The following is a 23,543-nucleotide window of genomic DNA, read 5'->3' on the forward strand; positions in this document are numbered from 1 at the left end:
ATCGGATATTTACATGTATGTATTTCCGTCTCTGGATTTTAATCACGTAGACAGCAAATGGACGGTTTCCTATGGAGTCAAACCGGACAGATTGCTAGCGGAAGTCGCTCACTCTCTCCTGGTACTTTTAATTAATCCCCTGTCACCAGACCAATATGGCGGCCGCGATGTAAAACGATGAAAGTGAGAGACAAAGAATGAGAAGAAGGGAAGGAAGAAACGAACAACTGAATAATAAAAGATAAAGAAAACAAAATAAGATAAGTGGAGAAGACAGAAACAAAGGAAGAAATGAAAAGGAAAAATATCACTTAGGAAGGGAAGAGAGAAATTAAGAACGGAAGGAAGAAATAAAGAATCAGATGAACAAAGACGACCCCTTGCTAAACTGCCAACTGCGTCCGTCTGTTGCCCGTTTCCTCGCACTTCCCCTGATGAACAGTCTGTCCTCCGGCCTCAATACGGACGCAGCGTTGTTTAGATGGAAATGCCCTGAATAATTACCCACGGTTACACTAGTCTCAAAGCTCATTGGAAACAGTGGCGTTTCTCTACTAACTCCTTCTCTCCATTTCCATCAATCGCTTCTTGTTATTAACAGACTATACTGTTGATTTTTCCTTCTACCCGTTCTGCAATATGGCGTAATGCGACAGTGATATTGGAGACGTCATATTATTTGCACTGCGTACATCCCTTAAACATATGCCGTGATGTAAGAACAATATAAATAATTGTTTAATACATCCCTGGACCGTTACCTTATAGCTAATGATGTCGAAGAAAGAGTTTCGGGTTGCATAACAATAAGGCACGAATGTTTCACGACGTTGGTTCATCAGAAGAAACGTGACGTAATCACTTCGCCTTCTTTCACAGCGGTGCAGCTGTATATTTCCATTAAGACTGTCCTGATTTCAGTTTTACCATGTGGAATTTCGAGACACTTTTAAAACTTCAGCTCCAGTTTTTCTACCTTACAGACTGGGAAAAGTGTACGTCGCTGTCTCGTATTCGTCTCGGAGACCGACGATACTCAATGAGGCATTTGTGTCTTTCCTAAATTCGTCAACACATATTCCATAGCAGTACCTTAAATTACAACGCTTGCAAGAAAGTAGGAAGAAAACCACTAGAGACCTAAATGTTAGGTTTAAAAACAAGAATGCTAATTTTGGTACTATACCAACATTCTCTTAGAGAGGCTAAGGGAAACTACATGAAATATCGGTCAGAAAAACCGGTAACCTGGAGGAGACCCGAAGACAAGGCTAGAACATTATCATCACAATTAACCTGCTTGAAACATTAATATCCCCTCTCTCCAGAACTCATCAATAAAATTATCTACATCACAAATTTATAAACGTTCTGTGTTAAGCCGTATCGTAAATGCAGACTGAATATTCCGAACAAAATTAGAAATAAAATGAGTTTTTAAATGAAAGTTGTCTAGAATATTTCCGAAGTAATATTATTTAGAAGCTACGCCATTCCAATAAAAGAGAAAGTGAATAATTCCTTCAATTAAGCATTGTTCGTAAAGAGCAATAATGCCGCTTTTGCTCTAAGTGCCTGAGATCTGAACGTCTGTCTGTCTCTGTCTTCTGTCTTGAAACTGTCGCTAGTGTTCCCCCCTTCCCATGAGTGGGATCCCCTAGCCAAGACTGTTAAGACTATGCAGGACTGTTCTTGACAGAGACAAGCCAAGGGTGCTGATGACTGTACATTCTGTAAACATAAAAAATGAAAGCTCACTGAGCGACGCGCTCGACAAACACAGACATCACACAGGTTCATCCATCAGGCTTTTAAGTCTGAGTGACCAGCTACCGATAACTGACCAGATCAACTATTAACTACCTGTTAATCAATTAGCTATTTGACTACCAAATTTAACCAATTAACTCACTAAATAACAAAGTAGTAAATTTCGGTCTAATTTCAAGATGACTGTCTTCTGACTTGTAGCGCAGTGAAGTCTGGAAGAAGTTTAACAACGTTTTAGAGGTCCTTACTGCCTCCATCATCAGGGCAATGAGTCCTTGCTAAACGTCCGTCAGACTACACAGCGCTACAAGTCAGAATAATGCCATCTTCGTACTCTGCGCCTTTGAGAATCCTACGGTCTGATTGAATAGCCAACAAGACACCTGACTGAGTGACTGGCTTGTTGGATAAAGGACACGCTGACTGGTTACACAACGAACTAACGAGTTAATCACTAAATAAAAGCCTAACGGGAATAGAAGTGTTCTAATAATGGTGACGGAAACGTTGTTAACATAATTCATTCTTGCTGTAAGTTGAAAGGGGTGGGTAAGGAATGAGTGTGAAGGGTGGTAAGGATCTAATATTACGAAAGGGGTAAACATAAGGAAGAAAAGTGGATGAGGGTTGAAGGTATCAAAGAAACTGCATGATCTGGATTATTACCCCCTTGTATATCAACGATCTTTACCACTAATAATTTCCATAGTTCGCAAACTCCTATCACTGGGTGGCCGAGAACATCACGAAAATAACCATCGACCGGGATACCAGGGGGCAGTCCAAGAGGACTCTGGAAACATCTGCAATCATTACCGTGACTAACAGAACAATGTTGCCAGTTGTTTTGAATTCTTGTCAAATTATGCAAGCTTCTGTAAATGCATTGCTCAGGAATATACGTGGACCTAAAGAAGGAACGTTTAACGTAATTAATAAGAAGTTTATATTACATAATGAGGTGGATTATTTGCATAGGAAACCTAGTAATGTTAATGTAGTGAAAATCAGGAGGCTACAAAAGGCTTGACGTGTGGCTAGGATGAGGAAGGCGAGGAATGTGTAAGTCATTTTGGTGGAGAAACCTATTGAAAGACGCATATTTTCAAGACCAGAAAGTAGACGGGAGGATAATAAGATTAACCTTGCGGAGAACGTTTGTGGGGACTGGAGTTGGGTGGAAGTAGCTCAGGATCCTGTCAAACGACTGGCAGGAACCTACCAAAGTTATTTTTAACAGAAGATGATAATAATGAGACATACGTATCAACTGAAGTTGTGACATCTGACGAGCAAGTCCGGATGCCTATAAAAGCAGTCTGTGAGGTTCCATTCTCTCTCTCTCTCACCATCATTATCATCACCAGCATGATCAACATAAAATTAAACTGCAAGTAGTCCTTCCCGGGGGGCAAAGTCCTTGATATATCCTCGAACCGCGCTGGCTGTTCTCCCGCCAAAGCAGAAACAAGACAGAGCCTGAACGAGTTGAGTCGAGACGCACTTGACAGGCTGTGCTCCGCTGTGTGACGTAACAACATCCTTACACCCCTACAGACACACACACACTGTGTAGCCCGATCACAGTAAGACTGCCACAAGACACTTATTAGCAACTGAACTGATCTCAATTCTACTAGCCAGAAACACACGCGACCAAACCAACGTCATCACAAGGACACTCCTGGAGTGACGGTTTCCTGCATAACACAAGGAATAAAATACATTTACTTTTATCTCGTCTTACTTACTGCATTTTTGACGTAAATATGTCTATATTTTAGGGTCAGTGTCATTGGGCAAAAATGTAACGAAACAGAGAAACGAAAAAGTGTAACTGCATTGTTATGTTACCTAGGAAACGTCATCTGTTTAATCGGCATTGTTGTTACCTATAAAACATTACATTACCTTACCTTAATTACCTTACCTTACATTACCTTACCTTACATTACATTACATTCATCTACCACAGACCCATCTTAAACGTAACTAATTCAAGTTAAATAAACAAAGTCTTAATCAAACTTTACTCAATTGTAAAGCATGTATAAAGGAAATATTTAGAATAAAGCCAATATATAAACTTCCTTTCCGTTTAGACGTATTTACATCAAATTCTCCGGAACCGTGGTTCCACTAACAACTTTTTGTTTTCCCCTCTTTATTCCTTCTACTCCTTTTCAGTTCCTGCCTTCTCCTTCTCCTTCCCGTTACACCCTCATCACTTTCCTTCTCCCTTTCTCCCCTCCTATGTTTTCTACTTCTTCTTCACCTTTCTCTTCTATCCTCTCCCTCCTCCTTCGTGCCCTTTCATTCTCAACCCCTGGTCCTTTATCATTTTTCTCTTATTCTTCCGTTTTCTTCCCCTTCCTTGTCTTGTCTGCTCCTTGTTTGGGATATAGAAGGAAGCGGCCATAATACTATCACAAGATTTGCGCAGTGTCTGAGGTAAACCACGAAGAACAGTATATAGAATAGCCAACCTCCGAGCCAAGATTGGAACCAGATACCGCTAGAATTCTATCAGAAGTGTTAACCACTTAACCTCGATTCCGATTTCATTTAAAATTTCTTCCCTGACAGGTGAACACAGAATAAACGGATAACTACCTCGCCCCAAGTAAGAGTTGAACCCAAGATCCCAGTGGTCCACCTCCCTAAACCGTCCGACCTATGTGTCCAGCATATCGCAGCACTGAAGAACAATAATTTAATAGTTATAATGTATTCCGTTTATAACTAATTGACAGAGTTTGTTAAACCTTGAGAATTGTAAACTAATGAATAAAAAAAAAAGAAACGGGTTTTCCAGGAATTAATTACACGCCGATTTTATGCGTACTGGTCATTTGTTTACAAGTAATTATGAGGGACCAATTTGTTGCACTACTTTTTTTTCTTCTGTAAGAAACGGAACAACAATTTGTTCAAGAATTCTCGGAACATCGCGATACTGTGGCTAGCAACCTGGTGGTCTCAGACTCGTGTCTGTGTCAGACCACTGTATGTACTGTAACTTCCCATGATTTTCCTTTGTCCGTGTGAGGACCTGCTGGGACAAGAGACAACTTTAAATATGTCATTAAGTTTTCGCTGTTATAATTCAATGCTTAACTTCGACTTCCAGGGATAAGCCGCGTCAAATGATGAGGATTATCCAATGTTTCGGCAAACACGGAAGCTGCCATCATCAGGGTGAGTGTATAGGAGCTGGGAGTTTTTAAAACCTGATTAAAGAAATAAGACAATTTCGTCTGTTTGCCTACAGCTATTTGTTCACCCGTCTGTGAATCAATGAACTTATCGGTCAGTCCATCTTCCGATCTATCAATCTACTTTCTGGAAATCATAAAAAAGGCGACAAAATTTTTGGTGATAACCCATGGAAACCACATACCAGCACTCCACACTGTAAAGACGGATTCTTTTGGGAAGCCATCTGAGTAAGAACTGGGTGCCTTGTGACAGTTTTGCATAGACCAACACAATACAAGTACAAACGTGGACGACCGCCCGACTATCAGGAGAACAGCTAATAATATGTAAGTCAGTCGCCTGATTGGAGCCGGAGAGAAATTACTACGTTTGCTTTCAGGGGGTGAACATGAAAACTTCCTTCTACATCAATTTTAAATAACTAACTACATGTTACACGTTTTCTCGAGCAGTTTATGTTTATCCACCTCCTTAAGAAATTTCCTGCTTTTACGGAATCCGAATGCTCACAGAATTCTCAAACAACTGCCGTTGGACCGAACTCTGAGTCACGTAAATAGAATTCACATTTTCACTCCCTATTTATCTAAGCTCCATTTTAATATTATCATCTAATCTACATGTATAAAAATCTATTCTCCTTCAAGGCATTCATACCAAAAATTTCGTATACATTTCTCAATTCCCTCATCTGTGCCACATTCCCCGTTAGCAAACGGACCAGTTTTAAAAAAATACAAACAGTCTGAGACTGACAAAAGCTGACAAAGTTACACCGTGTAATCTAGTATGAATTTACCGCCTTGTTCACGGCGATGATGTGGGTAGTAAGCACTTCTGAAACCTCAAGTTTTACGCTCTGGTTATCTTTACCCCAGGCTAATATTCTACGTTATTCGCTGGATAAAACCCCCCAGATCTGTTCTGGGAACTTTGATTGCAAATATAAACATACGGACTACGCACACATGTTTTGAAGGCTATCTGATACTCATTACGTGGTGTTACATAATGAATAAAATTTAATACATTTAAATAACGTGTATTTTTATAACATTGCCTTTAAGCGTCAAGGGAATTGCGGAATGAAACTGTATCACGATATTATTGATTGTTTAATTATTTATTGAACTTCATAGACGGATATATACACGTACAAATAAAATAATTCAAACCTACATTTTCATATGACACTACTTCATCTATTACTCCAGGTTTCCATTTCCATTCGGAGAACGTAATATGTAAGGCAAAATTTTTAATCTCCGTCCGTTTACAGAAACAGAATACACAAAGTGAAAAAGTGACATATGGGTTACTGTAAAAACAAGGCGTTTGCTTCAGTCTTGTTTCCACAGCATGAAAACTGATCTACATGCATAATAATGCATTAGAACATTGAGATTTGGGCCCGTCACAGGTTTGGTCACGCGAAGGCAACAGACCGCCCTTCGCCAAGAAACCCAAGGGCAGACGGTCAGACAGACCAAAGCTGCTATCATGACCGATGTTAAAGAAATTATCAAAATTAAACTTATTTAGATAATTCGTGGCTCTCACGCGAGAAACCAGAACCACATAACATACAAAAACACGACCACACTAGGAATGCGGAATCTCAGTTTTATTCATGTCTATGTGTTCTCCATGGGCAAATGACTGAATTTCGTGATGTGTAGATGGATGGATGGAATGAAAGATTCACGGAAGGATAAATTATGAATGTGTTGGAGGCTGGATGGTGGAAAGACATAAAAAGTGATAAATAGCTGGATTAAGTGAAGGAAAACATATGATTAGGTGAATGGGTAGGTGCGTGAACGGGTTTAAGGAATAATTGATGTGGGTGAGGTTGAGCGACAGAAGAAATGGATAGAAAGTGGGATGAATGAGAGGAGAAGAGCGAGCGAAAGGAGTGAAAAACAGAAGAAATGATGAAGAATAGTTATTTAATTATAACTGATATTAAAAACTGTAATCATATTTATTTGGGTGGCGATGTGAGATGCGTTTTATCAAGATTTGTGTAATGGTTTTGTGGATTAATTGATTAAAAAAATCCTTGCTTTAACTCTCGTATATCCAACCATCCGCAGCAAAATACCCGCAGTTATATTTGGAATATTAAGTAGTAATGACCAATTCGTATATTCATTAATTTATTGTTTATTCCTCGACAAAAATCTACATTCCACAACGAATCTTGAACAACTTGAACAGCTTGGAGAAAGATTTTCGTGTTATCCATAACATCTGGACGGTCCCACTATTACATCTGAAATGTTTCTTCTCCTTATTGTATTGAGGACTAATGTACAATGTTTGAAGTGCAATTTTATAGTAAGTATGTGAGACTGTTAGTAAAAACACTTGTGTTATCAGTATGACGCTTGCCAGCAGCTTGAAGTTCACAGTCATTATCACTGATAATTACGCTGTACAAGTAGTAAATAGATATTGATTACTGGGCCACTATCTGCGACAGAGGGGTGTCCCACTGACGGTGTGCTGAAGTACAACATAAAACAATTTTGTAATAAGAATATGGCTGTCTTGTGAATTATAACGCCATGTAGCCTGCTGTCTCCATTATCAGAGCGACAAGTATTTGTACACACTGTCGTGAGAACATTAAATTCTACGAATGTTGTATTAATTTATTGTTTGTTCCATTAATACATTTTTTATCAAATATAAACTCTCTAAACTTAAATTATTTATTCCTAATAAGACAAGAATGCTGTAGTAGCTGTCTGTACACAATAGGCTACAGTTGGCCCCATTCTCTGCAGCAAGAGTAAATGTAGTATAGACGTAGCTTAACATTACAATCAGCATCTTATGTGACGAGGACTGAGATACAAAATTTGATGAAAATCGGTGCATAAACAGTGTTTCCTGCGCCCTCAAATGACTGAAAGAGGAAACTCCAGGCTGCCTTGATTACCAGGGATAAAGGTTAGATCATTTTTTTCGAAACGCATAATTGTTATTCTATGCGTACATTTCCAAACTTGTTTTTCCTGAAACTGAAATTTTCGTTGGCTATTAAAGTTCTATCATCGTCATAAAGATGTCCTCAACTTGTGGTAGCGTACTGTTGCTAATTACATGACGTTATAACATCATAATGACAGCAAGACTTTTCTCATACGTTAGTACTCTGTGATGCGTCATAAATTACAAAAGCAGCGAACTGTTTTTGTATAAATAAAAAGAGTCGATGAACTTTGATCTGTCAATGAACGCGTGAGATGGCTTTAGCTTATCGAGTCCTTGACCTCTCATTTTGTTTCAAATAATCGCTTATAGTAATCCATATAAAAATACTGAAAATCTAGGGTCATGTTTTATGGGTTTTAAAATTCATATCTCTCATCTTAATTTAAGCGAAACATGAGATGGTGCTGTGTTAAGTATCACATAGGCAAATACGTGATAAAAGAAACTGTGATAAGTTTGTATACTCAGATGGTTAGCAATCTCACAAAACATTTCACTACGAAAAGTTTTACCATGATATCATGTTAATATTTATTATTAACATTATTGTTACAATTCTATTCTAATTGTTAACTAACTAACAATATTCCTGGGAGACAAAATATATCAGTAACAATGCGAAGAGACAGTAATGGAACACTGCCCGGTGATGGGGTTTTCAGCTCATATCGCCAAAAACCATCAGTGATAACAAAACGTCGGTTGAGGAATTTCGTGAGGTAGACACTGAGGTTCTGCGATCTGGTGACCAAAGTGGGAGCTGTCGAACAATGCGGATTTAATAATTCCAAATGCACTTTACAAAGAACGCATGAAGATATTACGTGTATTCCGGTACGAAATACATTTTCCCAGCTTGTTATCATTGCTATTGTTAGTTTAAACAATGACTGATTAAAGTTTCGGAAACTGTTTGCAGATGTACCCCTTTACGGCATAGTAAAGGCTCGCACAGACGGACAAGCTAAGTTACCATGCCACCGCTGGAGGCCACGGAAAGGCATCCTCCATATCCCCCTCCGTCTTTTAATTTCACACCTCATTTCAGGAAGACGTTTGGAAAATATTAGTTCGTGCATGACACGTCCTTAAAACAAGAAATAAAATAAAAAGATATATATGACAGACAGCGTATATTCAAACGATCCCAACTGTTGGTCTGCATCAGCATAGACATTCACAGATGCGCAGGGACTTTAGTTACGCCGAGTTGAACCATCCAGAACGTAAGTGACCTATGTCCACTTCTTAGTTATTGTTTCACTCTCAAGACAAGTAGCACGACCTTCACTAACTCACTAACCAACATAACTATTTGTTGGGATAAATAAAAATCTACCTAAAACTGCATTCTTCTTAGGTGGGTGGACGAGTTGAAACAAATATTTCTGTTTCAATAGTTATTTTCCTAAAACTATTTTTTCATTTATTCTAAAATTTCACTATTTCTTCTGTGATGTGGTTGATCGTAAAAGTTTAATCTCAGCATCCTTTAGTCTAATGCCATCACAATGTATCAAGAGTCAAAATTTTGTGCAGTTTTAGTCTTCAGCTTTTTGAAACTAAACTGGGTGTGAGAATACTGCATACAAGGTCAGGTCCGGACTGGTTCCTCTCAAAATATGCTACTGACTATACTATAATGTCATATCAAATCTAAAACTTCTTGACGATGGTGAAGAGTCAATTGAATAATTTTTTTTTGGATATTATCCATCGTCTAGTAAATATAAAACGTAAAAACGACGTTTCGGAGATGGGACTCTATCTCCGTCTTCAGGTTCCTACTCAGTTGGGCCCACTATATAGAGCTAATCCCTATCTCCGGACAAAGTAAAAAGTGAAAGTCCCAGAATAAAAAGGCATTATCACACCATCCATCCGTGGGACGTAAAAGTCCCATCTCCGAAACGTCGTTTTTACGTTTTATATTTACTAGACGATGGATAATATCAAAAAAAAAAAATATTCAATATACTATAATGTCAGTCTAATATTTGGAAAATTTCTGCGATTATAGGAGGTAATATTGGCTCAGAACTAAATAATCAGAGATTGAGATGTTTTCATTATATAGAACTCATAAAGGAAACAAGAAGTTAATTTAAAGAAAAATTTGAGACGGAAAACTTCATGGGAAGAAAACGATTGAAGCATCAATATGAATATAATTTTAAAATGAATCTCAGAATCGTAGATAGTCCGAAAACGAACAACTTTAACCTGACTAAGATAAGAATCAGATGATACACTTCTGAAATGACATAGAGTTATAATTTACAATCATACTAATATCATAACCTTGAGATAAATCCAGAAAACTTATCTCAACAATTCACTGATATAACAACAGTGTATAATGTCTGTTCTTTAACAAATTTCGAAACATTGCTTGCTGGTCTACAAGCTTCACTTCGTACAGCTACCGTTCTGTATCCCCAGAATACAACAAAAATGGCTTAAGGACAATTCTTTGGTCCATTACACTGCTGACCTGTCCACTGTGATGTGTTAACTGTACAAGAATACCAAAAGTTAATTTACTTTGTACGTGATTGTCCTTGATCTGACGTTCATACGCTAATGGTAAAATGATTAATGTTAGCGTTACAATGTAACTTGTCATTATGTGTAATTAGCTGGTGGAGTAAATACTTTCGAAAAATTGTTGTTTGTTGTGTCACATAACTATGTCTGCGGTAATCAAACCCGAAGATTCAACACAGCTAATACCATAGCACGCAATTAAACAATATCCAGCTACTCTAATACATTCCCTATCCTCACAACCTAATTCCTTAAGATCCAACACCACGTTCCCTCTCATCTATCTCTCGATCTTACAAATGGCTACTTTCCAACAGGTTTTCCATCTAAACTCTGTGTATATTTCATATTTCCGAATGTGAGCTATATGCTACGCCTATTGCAGCTTCCTACAGGCCATTTCACAGCCTTGCTACTAGATCATCTATAAAAATTATTAATGCCTTTCATTAACAGAATTATATGAAAATATATTCGTGAGCAATTTGGTTTTGACCATTTGTGCCGACTACATTTCAGTGTCTCACAAAACTACAGGCAACATTACTGAGTACGAATATAAGAACTATTCCTTCTTGAGACCCCGAGTACTACATACAGCTAGTCAAGAAATTCCAAAACTATATGGGATCAGCATGTTAATTACCGTGTTCACAAAAGCTGACCATCGGTCCCTGTCCTCAGACAAATAAATCCCCCCCACTATTTTTTTTCATTTTTCTAAGAAGCATTTTAAAATTATTTACCAAATACAACTAGAACTTCCTACTGATCTTTTCGTAGCTTATAAAAAATTCTGTAAGCATTTCTCAATATAGAGCCTACATAAACGAATATATTGATGTTCTAGTGAAGTCAGGTTCTCTAATATAACTTTGGTTCCCACTAAGAGGGGTTTAAATCAATCCAAATTACGATTGACTTAGGCCCTTCATTCGAAACATCAAACATACATATTTTTTCAGTACACTGACGAATGGCGTTCGGACACTTCTTTCGTTACCACAGTAAAGAAAAAGATGCAATGGTCACCAATATCAGAGATGATCTTAGAACATAAAAGAACAAAAAAATATTTAATATTTCTGAGAGCAGAAATAGTCACTGCAGATTTTTCACCGCTGACAAAATCGGTTTATTTCCACCTTCGACAAGGCCCAAGGTTTCGTACATTTCCCAATCTAAAACGTAACACCAACTCTGTAACGCGTTACCATCTCCTCAGGCATAAAACGACGAAACCCGCCACTCGTTGTTTCAGCCAATGAACACTTGTCACATACAGACACTTCATGTGTATCGAAAATATTTTGTTAGTCGGTGTATTGTTGTCTTATTCGGCAGATCCTTACAAGGATCCGCAGGGCCGAACGCTTCACGGGCGGCAGCAAACGATTTCCATACGAAGTAATGTTCAAGAACGAACAAACGTCCTTTTCGTGAAGACACTGTGCTGGCATCTACACATCTTTTTTCCAACTTCCGTGACCAGCGGCCTAGCAACTAAGGTGACCTTGGCTTAATTGTAACGAGGAGTGCGGAAGAGCCTATTGCATGGAGAAGGGTGAACCTGCATTTGATTTAATTTTTGTGTATTAGTATGCTATTGCTGTTGAGCGTAATTGTAAATTGTACAGTTTGTACATGCTTTGATTCTAAAACACGTTTCATAACGGCAGTGCAGTTAAACCCTTGTAACGTGAAGAAGCCGGGTCAAATTTTTGTTTCCTGCGAGATATGAGCGGACACCAAAACCTGTCTAAACGTGACGGCGAAGGGAGAAAAAATCCTGCACTGCTGGGAATCGAATCCCGATAGTCTAGCCAGCTACTTTCCTGGCCGAGGTGCCTCTGCTCATTTCTATGTAATTCAGCAAGTCATCTCGCATTCTTATAATGTCAACCACACAGAATAAGAAACTATTAGGCCTAACGGGTGTATGGTAATAGAATCTCAACGTTCAACACTGCTAATACAAAAGCCACAATCGATCTTAACCACACCCTTACAACCTATTTACACTGATCCGTTTCAAACTTATCCTCACATCACTTTCTTGTTCCTCCAATGCACTGCTTTACAAGCAATTTATACGCTGAAATATAAAATTTGCTGAAGATTTCTGTCTTCTGGGTTGTTGCGCTGTGTAGTCTGGTCGATGTTTACCAACGTTTCAGGGGTCATACTGCCTCCATCATCAGGGCGATGAGTATCAAGATTTCTGTCTTCTGGGTTGTTGCACTGTGTAGTCTGGTCGATGTCATACTGCCTCCGTCATCACGGCGATTCATCGCCCTGATGACGGAGGCAGTATGACCTCAGAAACGTTAGTAAACATCGACCAGACTACACAGCGCAACAACCCAGAAGACAGAAATCTTCATACTCACCGCCCTGATGATGGAGGCAGTATGACCCCTGAAACGTTGGTAAACATCGACCAGACTACACAGCGCAACAACCCAGAAGACAGAAATCTTCATACTCACCGCCCTGATGATGAAGGCAGTATGACCCCTGAAACGTTGGTGAACATCGACCAGACTACACAGCGCAACAACCCAGAAGACGGAAATCTTCATACTCACCGCTGTGAAAACCTCAAATCTTACATAAAATTTGCTACTGGTATGTAATATTAACAGATTATACAGCGTGTTCCAAAAAAGATGTATAAATTAAAGGCAATAAGTATAAAGCTGATTTTGTGTCTGTGTTTAAGCATCATGCTAACAAAGCGTACCGGACATATTTTAGATATCGAATGAGACTGAGGGGAATGTCTAGTTTCACACTCCGGTTACATTACATCCACGAAAAGAGTCACCAACATACGCTGAATATAATGCAGGATGAATATACATCGAGTCTGGATGTGGCGGTGGAATGAAAAATCTTGCGCTGCTCTAAAAACGTGTCTGAGCAAATATTAACCGTTACTCGCAACCAGACACTTTACGGGCTGGTGTTATAAATGTACGTCTCTCTTAATTGCAGCTGAAATTTAATTTTTCCTATATTTATGACCTTGCAAATTTAACAAAAGGAAAATACGATAAAAGTGTCAATAATTAGCATAATGAACGTCAGGTATTCTGGTCATGTAAATGGCAGTACCAGACCAGACTCCCAAACCTCTTCTCTGTCGACTCTGTTACATAACACCTCAATAAGATTCCAGAATACTTTCAATTACGTAAGAAACTGGTCGATGTATAAGAGCTAAATTTATCAAGTTCCGTATGTAAACTAAACAAATCCATTTGACTCTTAGCACAGATACCATTAACAAATTAGCGTTAACATATTTAATATGTTTTTTATGCAAGGCTTTATAGTGCAGTGAGCACTGAATTTATTCCCCAATACAGTATTTCTTCCAATTGCGTGTATATGGGTTTCGTTTGGTTCTGAAAATATACACAGCCTACTTCTAAACGTTTTTATAAGTAACTTTTCTCTGTAACTAAAATACGGTATACTACTTGGGTTAGTAAAAGGATTTTTAAGTACTTCTTAAACGAGATTCGAGCTGCAAAGTATGTAAATACAATTTACAATCCTATAATACAAGATCGCTTTCCAAGGAAGTCTATCACAGATTTCATCGTCTGATCCGTACGTACTAGTCTTTGGCTACCTGAACTTTAAAATTTTGGGTATGACCACGTTAAGCCAGGTCTAGGTGGCTAACAGCGACTCGCTGACTCGACCTGCAGAAGATGTACATATTTGATAATCGGTTGGTTCTCTGTGCTCCAGTGTGTGGAGTACCAGTTCACAACTAAATAACGTACATTTTTCGTTTTTAACCGCTTTAGCTCCGCTAATGGATTAACACAAACGCTGTATGAAGAGATGGCAGTGACGAGACAAGATTAATCTGCAGTACGAGTAAAAGAGCAAGGAATTATGGAAAACTTGAAAGTCCAAGAGTTCACGAATTTATGAAGCGATTTGAGAAAGTAATTCGAGGGACAGCGATTAGAATGATCGACAGAGAAGATCACGATGAAACATGTTAGAGGAATGAATAAGGAGTGGAATGATTGGCAGTTACAACAACGAAGAGCCTTAGAAGTTGAGGAATTCAAGAATAAGAAATAGAAGGAAATTAAGACAGGTGGTTTTATCGCACGTAACTCCATTCTGAACCAGCTACTTTCTTTAAGGTATCATCACTGTACAACGCGTTTTATAATCATAATGAATAGGTTTGGTCATTTTGCATCGTGCCCTTCACCCACGATATAATTTAGCAGTCTAGAAAACGTTTCGAAACTAATTTACGGCTTCCTCACATAAATTATACGCTCACGGAGCACTGTAATGCCACGAACTTGTCCGGGCAATTCTTGAAATGCTTCTAAAATTAGTTTCCAATTAGTGGTTGTAACGTTAAATGAGAGGGGTATTCACACACACAAGAAATGTTATGACAAATGTTTTAACTAAGATGAATAAGATTATAATGGTGTTTTTGATATTATGTCTAAGCTCTTTAAAATGTAACATAAAATTATTTTACTTCTGTAAAGGAATGTTACACAATAGGAAGGGAGAAAGGATTCTAATCGTCATACATATTAAAAAATTCTGATGGGGAAAAATTTGTAAAGCGATCACTTTGATTACCAAAAAAAGATGGGCAGAGAGGACAACTGCAATAGTACCTACAAACAAAGGTCATGGCCTTTCATCCATTCGACTTCTTGTTTCATATTCATATCCTCTGTCAAAATTAAAACGCAAAATTTTCACAACTAAACCGGTCACTAAGTGTTAGACCTATTACGACCTCCAACTCCATTTGAACCACAGATCGACGCTCATAATCGTTTGAAGCCGAGATGCTTCTAAATAATATTTAACAATTCATTCCGTACCTGAAAGAGAATACAATTCACCATAATAAAATTAACTGGTTAATGCTATTTAAGGAGATAATTGCTATTTGCAGTAAAAATACAAAATGCACAGCTAAAAATTGTTAAAGTAAGTGGTGCATATAGTTTCCACTGAACTTTTAAGGTCCAATGGTGTCTCTTATAGACACTAGGAAACGTGTCTGACCGAGGTGTAGCAATTTTATAGCTAGGACAAATAAAGCAAAAATATATTTCGTTTACGAACTAAAAAGAACATAGACTTAGGATGCATAATAAACGCGCAGAGCTTAGTCTGTGAAGTAGTTGGCTACGGTCTGGACGTCATGAGTTCGGTACCCGGCGACGATGTTTTTGCTCTCCTCTTTCTCACGTCCAGACCGGCTTGGCTGCGAGTTCCTCCAGCCTCCTATCCAATGGGTCATTAGCTGACGCCATCGAACCGAAAGATAAATATCAATTTCGCACGGACGCCATGTCTTTTTACATTATACAAGAAATTACCTTAACAAATTCATTTATTTTTCACAAGACTAAACCGCACAAGACTTCTGAACCCGACAGTCAGTATCGATACTATCGCTTCGACTTCAGAACTTCGCCATATTTGTATTATTGACGGTATGAAACAAAGGCACAGAGGGGATGAACATCTATACTCTGTTAATGATGTGTATGGAACGGAAGTGACAACAGGCGAGGAACAGGGTTACGAAAGTTACATGCATAATTCACAGTCAAATAACGTGCAATTCACTATTATTTTATTACAGGAACATGGAGTTTTCAAGGTCAAAATTAGTTACGCGGCTCTCGTTCAACAGGAATTCAATATAATATCACCCCTTGATCAGTAAATATTGATGTTTGCTCCATGTATACATCAAAATGTTCGTACAAAGCTTACTGAATATACGTCAATTGGCTCAGAAACGTTTATGCGTGGGACAGATGCACGTTCATCTTGTCTTTACTTACAAACCAAGAAACATAAGCTAATCAGCTCATGGTGGAAGAATTATATAATTAATAACATATGTAACGTACCGTAACTGTATACGAGTAGATGAAATCAGTTCTCAAACCAGTTACCAACCACCTGCAAGCTTCGGTTGAAGCACGTACTTCTATAACACGCTGCTGTCGGGTATCAAACACCTCAAGAAAGTAACGGGAACATGCAAACGTAAGAATGTCCCTCAAACAGACGAGTCATTGCTTCTTGACTGTTCGCCGATTAGTTAGCTTTTTGTATCGGGCAGTGAGCTCGTATAATACTGAACGCATTTGTATTAACCACATTACAATTACATAAAGAATGAGTAATTTATGAAGTTTATATAACAAATTCGTGCATCACATTATGATACTTGACTTTCAAACTTGTATGAAATCACTAAAAAATGTGAGATTTGAGGATCTCGTTCGTCTTCTGGGTTGTAACACTGTGATAAGCCGCTTAAAATTTCAGATTTGGAGGTTGAATCAAAATTAAAATTCGGGACGTTTCAAATACAAACATTTCGAAGTGACGTTCTATTACGAGTAAATCATAATTTGTCTCTAGGTTATCAGCTTCGCGTATAAATCCGAAATTGCATAAAAATGTTCAGATGCAGAATTAAACTACGAAATAATTAACTACAGAGCACTGTTCCTCTGAGTTACAATTTATTGATAGCCTTCCATCTACGGCTACATATTCCAAGTGATCTTATATTATTTTCCTCCAGATGTACCATGGATTCCCGTCATCCATCTAAATCTCAGTACACACTACAGATCCGAAGATCCTGATTACATAATTGCTATATCCTCCTCTAAAGACCTATTTAACTTATGAAACTCGAAACGGGCTTCAACGCGTCTAATACTTGGCGAAAAAATTCTTAAAAAAATATCTCAGCATTAAAACTAGTCAAACAAAATAATAGAAAACTACTATACATCGCTTAAAAAGTATGCGCCATCTTTCTGAACATAAAGAAAATATTAAGCCTCAAACATTGAAGCATTAGTGATACGCCGTCTACTGCAATTACCCCCTGTAATGGTATGTGTAATAAAACTTGCCATTTGATAGGTTTCCAAAATTAATTCTTCGTTAATATTACCCAAGAATCGATGGAAAAACATAAATGGAAGCCGACTCAAAAATCATCATTACCGCGAAAGAGTTAACATTATTATGGAGGGCAGATTCATGCTTTTGAAATCGGTAATAGGTTCGCTTGCACCTTCTTTCCTGAACTCCAATCAGTGTACTCGGAAAGGCGTAACGGTTACGCTCCATCGGTTCCCCCAACCATTATAACACGTAGACAATGCTCCAGGCGGCTTCGCCCCCCCCCCCCCACGACCCACGTAGTCAAAGTGAGTGCCACATCTACCCCCACACCTCTCTCTCTCTCAAGTTTCAGAATAATCAGTTAATAACCACATGTTTCTGAAACACAGTGGCCACTGAGCCTCTCTGATTCAATAGAGGTGTCGTGGGGTGAAACCATGAGTGGCATATGTCAAGGAAAAATATTAAATTCATTGATTGGAAGCATATCTAAATATTTAACAAAATTGCTGATTTAATTACGCCATTAATTAAGCCAAAGCAAATGGAAAGACATAAGAGAATGTGGGGGAAATGGATACCATATTTAACGGAGGGCACAAATTTAAATGTTTAAATATTGAGGGCACAAAGATCCCCAGACAATGCTCGCTCGTCACTTAAGGGCGGATTTTTGATTTTCAACTGTGGGAGGGCTGCATGACAGGCATATAGTGAAAAGTGGAATTATTATATTTATATATTCAGTCTGAACCTAAATGAAATACTTCTCTATTACAAAAATAAACTTGTTGATGCTGTTTAAGGAAATGATCCCTTCTTAAAATGAAAATCATACGAAAACCATAAATACAAAATGCAGTACTACAGTTTTAACTTGTAATTTTAATACAATGAGCCTGTATTGTAAAGCAGGAGTTTAAACTCTGCCTAAACATAAAATTATTAAGGAATTAATGTATGAGGAATGGAAGTAACATTCCACTCACCATTCGCGCCTGGGAGGTCAGTTACACTCTTCAGTTGCTTTACAGTGGAAAAAGAGCACAGAATATAAATGCTACGAGTTTCCCATGAATAGCCTAAACTTGATTCTCTGAAGATCTGTTACATTAAACGTTTCGGTAGTTTCTTCTACTGCCATCTTCAGTTCAGGATATGAAAAATGTTTTTAATTACAGAACCTTCCTTACAAACTTGAAACTTACTAAGTTGTAACTGAAGTTCGTTAGATATTTTAGTTTGACAAATGGAAAGCAATTTCTAAGCAAAGAGAATTCCAAGGGATGTTTTGAAAAAAATTACATAGCAAGAAATATATTTAATGCACTGTGGTATATTCATCAAACGTTTTTAACAATGCATTTTTGTACAAATTGAGTATTCTCGTCCTAGATATTTGTGGAACGGGGGAGGGAGGCGAAGATTTAAATCGGGTTGTATAAATACCTGATGTTTTTGTTCTTTTGATCAATGAGATGAGAAATGGATGCAAAATTCATGTCTCAAATTCTTGAGGAAAGAAATCACTTAAGGTACTCAAGCGTATATCGAAAATAATATTAAAATTGATATTATCCAATTAACCAAGTTAAAATGGCGCAAGGCCGTGTGTACAGAATTGAAACTTTGCGTTCCTTAGATGATAAACTCATATATTGAAAAAGACTCAGAAATATGAAGTTAGCTACGTTACTTTTGGGGCAAATGGTAAAAAGAAATTCTATTAACTGTAATCTACCTGAGTCACTTTTCACAGTTCTATAGACGCCTATTCACGATGGCCAGACATACTTTCGTCAACCATGCAATTCGAAGAATTGCCTGCTCGCTCAATCAACCAAGAGATGAAAGGAATTAAATCCGAATCCAATCGGGGATTTATGTCCGCCAGCAGCACACACTCTACATCTTTATGTTGGTCCATTTTGGCTGTCCATTAAATTTAAATTTCTATTATGCCAATTTTCATAGCAAAATGATGCTCGTAATTCGTGCATAGCTGTGTATTGTATTGAAACCCACGAATGGAACAAGAAGACAGATCTTGATCCAATAAATCTATTGTCAATCATCATTACTTTCATGAAGTTTTAAACCCTTCCCATCTGGCTTTCATTTCGACAATTTTTTTTTTTATTAGCACATCCCCTTGGCGAAGTACAATATTTAGTTTTGAAGAGCCATGGATACTTAAATAAGCAGTTAAAAGATGGAGGCACATATCTCATTCGCTTGTAGGTCTGTTATTTATTTATTTATGATTTATTTAATTATGTTGTCACTAGCTTAGATTATAGATCGTCGAACACTAATAATAATTAGATTTCTGTCTTCTGGGTTATTGCGCTGTGTAGTCTGGTCGATGTTAACCAACGTTTCAGAGGTCATACTGCCTCCATCATCAGGGTGATGAGTATGAAGATTTCTGTCTTCTGGGTTTTTGCTCTGTGTAGTCTGGTAGATGTTTACCAACGTTTCAGAGGTCATACTGCCTCCGTCATCAGGGCGCAATAACCCAGAAGACAGAAATCTTCATACTCACCGCTGTGAGAACCTCAAGTCTTACATAATAATAATTAGTTTAAAATGATATGAAAGGAAGCGGTCGTGGCATATTTAAGGCACTATTCCTGTGTTTTTGCAGGGACTGAAAAAATATCGAAATACCTGTCAGGATAGCCGTTTTTCGGCCAGGATATGAACTCGAGAGCGGCAGGACCAACTACTCGGCCACGACGTCTCAGAAACCAAATAAATTAAATTCGGGTCAGAAAGTCCAGTGCTTGTAAGTAAAATTTCTCGTGGGTGGTATGAAAAATATAACGTAGAACTTCGGATTTTTTTTTAAAAAAATAGAGGCGTTAAATTTTGAAAATTACTCAATGGTTGAGCAAACATTGCGGGTTGCCATCTTCAGGGTGTAACAGCTGGTAGTTTCAAATTTTTAATGCAGGTAATTTGGAGTACTGCAATGCAAGTAACTAGACGTTTTATGTGGGTAACTAGATTTGATTAAGGTAGAAAAATAGAAACCATCGCCATGAGGTGTTTAGGCCTATGTGGGTCTCATGAGGAAGACGAAATGTAAACAGAGCTTCAGTGTGGAAGTATCTTAGAAAACTATAATTTTAAACAAAGAGGGGGTGACTGTAAGATTGTATTGATAATAATCGTAGTTAAATAGTTCATGAGGATGCAAGATGAATTGGTGGAATTTACCTTTAACAGTATCAGATCACAGATTTTGGTATCGACGGTGGAGATCTGCAATCAGAGGTACTGGGCCCTTTGGTTGTAGTACCAGAGAATTAATTAATATTCATAAATTCGTGGAATTATCGCATTCATGCCAGTTAAATAACATAAGTCCCAGAGATGAAACAAGTGTGCTACTCTCTTGCTTTGTAAGGCGATTATTTCTATAAAAGAAAATTATTATGAATACTTTCTGACTATATGGGTTTAAGCATAGTTTCCAGCTTAACTTTGTAACATATATATTTGTTTAGAAACGGACAAAGAAAGGGATTATAAATAAATAACCTCATGTCAGTAATATGGTTACTTGTTTGCATATGAATCAGAATATTCTAAAGATGGCGGTATAATAACCTAACACCAAGCTGGCCTATTGATCTCTGTTATTCGTTTGTCTTCATTACAAAGTTACCTCACTTTATATATGCCATAAAAGTCCTACTAGGTGTGTATTATCGTATGCCATGTCGGCAGCTCTTCAAGATCCAAAGAACTGGCTTGTAACGCTCTTGCATTGAGCTTAAGAGGTCTATTTCCATCACAAAAATGATGAAAAAGAAGTGAACTAATGACTCCATCCGATACGTTCTTTATAACCGGATGCAAGCATCAAATTAATCCTGGCTTGTCCACTGTAATATGTTTCCAGATGCCATTAGAGGCCATTCATTAGTGCTATCTCAGGCTCTGCAGAGATTCTTAATCTCGTCCTCAGATCCCCTGCTTTCATCGCCGTTATTAATTGCATCAAACAACGATCTATTTCAAAGTATCCTTTTAGCAACGGTATTTCTTATTAAGAGAGAATTGTAAACTTTGAAAAACCGTTGCCCCTTCCAGCTTAGTCCTTGTATCCTCATTCGTTGTCAATAATAATGATAAAGACTGAGGAGGATTCAAAGGTACAGCCAATATGCAGAAGTAGAAAATTACGTGGGTGTGAAACTTGATTTCATATTTAAAGACCGAACACAGATCGAGAGGGAAATGCGTAAAAAAATCTTGGTCGGAAAAACTGAAGGTAGAAGACCACGTGGAAGAACTAGTCATAGATGGGAAGATAGGTTCAAAATCAAAATGTATCTGAAGCAGGATGCAAGTGTGTGAATTTGTTTCATCTGCCTCAGGACGGGGACCAGTGATGGAATAACTTTTTACATGCACCCGAATTTTATATTTTTTACTACAATGTTTAAAAATTAACAAAAATATACTGACTGGTGAAAAATATTCTCAACAGTTTGTTCTCAAACACCTTCACATGCGGTTCGCTCGAACAATCTTGATATCACACTAAGATAAGCAAAACTAGGTAATTTTATCTGTTTCGGTTAGCACTACTGTACTAATCAAAATATCTCGCGTTCGATCTCAAATGTCACTAATATAAAAATACAAAATATTAACAAAATTATGTCATCACATCGACGATCTGTCCTTCATATCGATGAATACATGGCACATTAGATCCTTGTATATCTCATAAGATTAGATTCGTCTGGACTGGTTTTCCCTTTAATTCTCTCTTGCATCTTCCTATTCGTCTTTAAACTTACAACGAACCCCCATACCTTGGCCTCCTCTTTATGATTCTTCTACGCCTAAATCTGTGGACAGTCTTCGTAACATCAGATGCAACTATCAGTTTACACCTGGGACGAGCACTTTACTCCACAGGTACCGTAGAAGTACAGATTTCACCACTTAAAATGCAACCCCGTGACACTCGAGTGAAGTCATCCTGATTGCTAGGCCCCTGCTCAGGCAGTTGCGCAAAAGCGATCACTGTGCATTCACGGACAGAACGTGTGACCATTTTCGAACATAACTTCGTATCGAAATGTTTGCTGTTGTCCTCGAAGCACTTTGCTATGCGTATCCTGATAAAGAAATGACGAATAAGACAATAATACACCGAATGGTAACAAAATTTCGGGGCAGAAGAAGAGTTTGTTTGTCATCAAGAAGGCTGTGAACATTTTCAGCACCTACTTTAAAACTGTTCTGTAAGAAATAAAATCTTTTTTAAAAAAAAAAAAATTGATATAACCAAATCTTGCAAATACTGTTTGTATTTAGCGTTACTTTCCAAATGGGACACACTGTACTTCAGGAATTATCATCAGCATTTCGTAAAGTAGGGGGAATCACCGCATTATAATATGAAAATATACGTTGAAATGGCGTGAAACGTTTTCAAGAGTAATTGCACAACTTTCACTCGCAGGAGTCGATTCGAACAAATGAACGAGTATGCTGTAAGAGCAAGTCATTTCTTCACGGTCACTTGGATCAACGCAAATGGAACGCTACAGTTACCTCATTTTACGAGTCAGCGTGAAGGAGACACAGGTTAGGTAGCTTGACAAAAAACACCGACTTCGGCCTGGCGTCCGACGGCAAATCCAGAAAGAAGGAAAAGTACAGTAACACGAGCCGGATCAAAGATAAGCCCCAACTTACGAACGAGAATACGGAAACGTTCTGCTTCTCCAGGGCTAACTAACTAACTAGATGGCTTACCGAACCCGAAGGTTCATCACCGAACTAACCAAAGACCTCCACCGGACTCTGTCCTGGGCCAACAAAATCCAGTCGCCTTCAACTCCTATCTCCCATAGATCCCGCCTGACATTCTCCTCCCATCTACGTCTAGATCTCCCCAGAGGTCTCTTCCTCTCAGGCTTCCCGACCAATACCCGGTGCACACCTCCTCTTGTCCAGGGTTATCAAAGAAAAAGATAATTAAATAAACAGGGCTAGAATACAAGGATTGAAGAACGCACGAA

General features: G+C 38.1%; 1 protein-coding gene across 1 annotated transcript in view; it reads right to left on the minus strand.

Annotated features, from left to right (window-relative positions):
- Nucleotides 1-23,543, minus strand: part of LOC110835993 (zinc finger protein rotund) — a 427,918-nt gene that overhangs the window by 239,278 nt on the left and 165,097 nt on the right. The gene's annotated exons all lie outside the window — the stretch shown is intronic.

Source organism: Zootermopsis nevadensis, unplaced genomic scaffold (assembly GCF_977971745.1).
Source record: "Zootermopsis nevadensis isolate Lab colony 2312 unplaced genomic scaffold, Znev_1.0 Znev_ptg000015l, whole genome shotgun sequence".
Lineage (NCBI taxonomy): Eukaryota > Metazoa > Arthropoda > Insecta > Blattodea > Termopsidae > Zootermopsis > Zootermopsis nevadensis.